The following is a 3,677-nucleotide window of genomic DNA, read 5'->3' as shown; positions in this document are numbered from 1 at the left end:
CCATATCAATTTTGGACAGAGGCTTGATCGATTTGGCAAAGAATGCCCCATATATATATTTTTTTTTTTTTAAATAAAGAAGTTATTTTGACAGAGTCACAATTTAATAGAATTAAATATGACAGAGTTAAATATTATGAATATTTTGAATAAAATGATATACCTATACATTGTATCTCTTTCTTGTAACATTTTTTATACAGATGGAAGACAATTAAAATTCCTAAGAAATGAAATAAATTTCTCTGCTGCTACTTTAAACTTCAAAACTTGATGGAACACTAATTTGCATAGACCTTCCTAAATCAAGAAAAAAAAAATATAATGACAGACAAAGTCAAAATGATGAACATAATGTAGTGCATGATAAACATGATGTACATGATGGACACGATGAACATGATGGACACGATGAACAGGATGTATATGATGAACACGATGAACATAATGGACACGGTGAACATGATGGACATGATGAACTACACACACACACACACACACACACACACACACACACACACACACACACACACGCACACGCACACGCACGCACATATATCTTATACTTAATGCTTAATAATATTTAAAAATACATACTTAGTAATACTTTACTCTTATATAATACTTAATGAACGATTAATTAATTAATTGTCGACACAACTCATCCCGTAGAATGCGACCACGTTCATTTCCAGGAATGATTTCATTATAATTATTTTCAATAATGTTGGCTTCTGGATCGGGATAATCATCTTGACACGGAGGTTCGAATAATTCTAGATCGCGTATGCTTGCCAAATTGTGTAAAACGCAGCAAGCATGTATTATTTGCACCATTCGTACAATATTTCGAAGCTTAAAGTGATAAAGTTGTCTAAATCTTTGTTTTAAAACACCAATGGCATGTTCAGCTACTACACGGCATGTACTCAAGCGATAATTAAAATTTCTCTGGGCTCGTGTTAGATGTCCATTATCTCTATATGGAACCATTAAGTTTTCCAAGCAAGGGTATGCACTGTCTCCAAGTATGTAAGATCCTCCTAAAATATTTTTAATCATTTTATGAATAGAATAGAATTTATTACACTTCAGCATATACAGCCAAGAAGAGAACTTGGTTTACATAAAAACTTGAACCATACATACTTCCATAGCTCAAGTCCTTTTAATCATTTTATGTACATGTTACATATTTTTATATAATTTAATGTTAAAGTATATAAAATTTCACTTTTATAAAGTACTTAAAATACTTAAATTAAGTAAAATAATACATATATTTTGTGTATATTACTAACTTGGACAGATTTCCTGAAGATATTCGTACAAATGAGATTCCCGAAAAACCCTTGCATCGTGTACAGATCCGGGATATCCAATGAACAGTCTAAAATTTTCAGTTTATGATCTACTACACACTGCATATGTATTGAAAAAAACTGTTTCCTATTAATATATGAGTCGTGATCTTGTGTCGGTTTATCGATTCGAATGTGCGTGCCATCTACAGCACCTAGAATATATTTTTAAGTTTGATGTATATATGTAATTTATATATAATGTTTACAATATAACAGAATAAAATAAATAATTAATACACCACAGAAGTAGATTGTACCAATAACTCCAGGAAATTGTTTTTGTTGGAGGAAATGTGCCATTGATTCTTCTTGTTCTTGCATTGTAGGAAATTTTATAATTTGTGGAGCCAACTGCATTAAAAAGTTTGTTACTCTTGTTAAAATTTCATGCAATGTACTAATTGTAATATCAAACCGATCAGCTACGTCTCGATATCCTGTACTTTCGTGACCAAGATACCACAAGTAACTCAAAATATGTTTTTCTGCTGAAATTGGTGCATATCCTGCATATTCTGCAATGTTGAATAGCGATTTAAATAAACGTAACTACACCATATACCTACATTTAAATACTTAATTTATAAATTACACTTATATAATCTCTCTCTATATTAAAGAAACATATAACCAGTTTTACTTTTATTTACTATAAAAATAATTAATGACAAATATCTCAATTATATTTACTGTAAATAATGAAATACCTTGCAAAGATGTAAAAACTGGAGATATTGTAAAATTTGCAATGAGATAATAAGCAACTGCACGCGATAAACGAAAATGCATTATGAAGTCTTTTTCAATATAATTTTGAACAGTATTTTCGATGTAATTATTAATTTTTATATGGTGAATACGTTGTATTCCTCTTAATCCTAATTGTAAAAAGTATAATACTTTGTTATCTAAAATTTAAACAAAAAGACATAAATTATGATTAATAATAATTAGTCATCAATTCGATAAATATATCAAATATTTAGTACAATTAAATATGTGAGTACTGATATATATGTACTATTTCTACATACTATCATAGTATAATATGTACGGAGGTACTGGAATTGGTGGTAACAGTATTTCATCATCATCCATTATATTTATTATTTCTTCTATTTCACCAATATTTCTGTCTTGTGCCATTTGGTAATTATTCAGAATTCCTAACCTCTATAGTCGTCAATTTTAACACTTAATATCTCTGTTCGCGGGGCCGTCCCAATTACAGATTCTTTCGTTTTGTGCAAAAACGCGTCGAATAAGCCTAATTTCGTCGAAATCGGAGGTTAGGGGACTATTCTGAATAAGTATCCGCCATTTTAATAAATTTATGCATGTACGTGGACGTTCGAGTTTTGAACAAATAACTAAATGAATTAGTACAAGTTCTTTTACCCTAGTAAATTCACTAGAATTCAAGTGCAAAAAGTTCATGCAACGCGAACAAACCTATAAACATTAATGCAGTAAGCACATAGCCAAGATATTTTGTGTGTAAGTATGACAATTTCAATTATGCCGACGTGCTGTGTCATCAATTGCAAAAATAAAAGTGGTCGCGGCGAAGAAAAAATAAAAATGTTTTCTTTCCCTCAAAAGCCGGAACTGAGGAAGCAGTGGCTGGAACCCTCTAAACAAACACATACTTCAAAATACATTCAGTGTGAGTATTATCGACTATAAAAAACATTATATTTCCTAAATTTTTATTATAATGAAGATCATTGTATTTAAAAAAAATTTAAATCGTATAATTTATTTAACAATCTGAAACATAACCTTTTTAATCCTACTTTAATTCGTTATATCTTGTAATAATCGAAAATAATTAATATTTGATTATATAAACAAGATCAGTAGGGCAACGAGCCAATAACAAAAACAAGATTTTTGAAAAACGAAGTAATATATTAAAGGAAAGTTACATTTTAAGAGATAAAAAAACACACAAACGTTTCGACTCCGATCGGGTCATTTTCAATGTTGACAAATTATTAAACGTTAAAGAAATTATAAACTGAACAAATAATATTTGAAAATTCGCTGATGTATGTACACTTTACTGTTAAGTCGTTATAAAGATTTTTCCCCCCTCCTTTGCTCCTCTCTCTCTCAATGCGCAAGATGTCCATTTATAAAAGTTACCTCTCTCCACCACACTTTAAATATTATGAAAAATTATAAAATGAACAAAAAAAAATAATATAAAACAATTCGCTGATGTATGTACGCTTTTACTTGTTAAGTCGTTTGTAACGTCCGCCGAAATTTGCGAGCAGGCGAACGTCACTCTTAACGACGCTAGACGCG

General features: G+C 30.1%; 1 pseudogene; it reads right to left on the bottom strand.

Moving 5' to 3' along the window:
• Positions 1–636: 636 nt before the first annotated feature.
• On the bottom strand, positions 637–2,510 carry LOC108763004 (putative nuclease HARBI1; annotated as a pseudogene).
• Between the last annotated feature and the right edge of the window lie 1,167 nt (positions 2,511–3,677).

This window comes from Trachymyrmex cornetzi, unplaced genomic scaffold, assembly GCF_001594075.2.
Source record: "Trachymyrmex cornetzi isolate Tcor2-1 unplaced genomic scaffold, Tcor1.1 scaffold334, whole genome shotgun sequence".
In the NCBI taxonomy this organism is placed as follows: domain Eukaryota; kingdom Metazoa; phylum Arthropoda; class Insecta; order Hymenoptera; family Formicidae; genus Trachymyrmex; species Trachymyrmex cornetzi.
The sequence above is the reverse complement of the archived record's forward strand: the minus strand, read 5'-3'. Positions and strand labels throughout refer to the sequence as shown.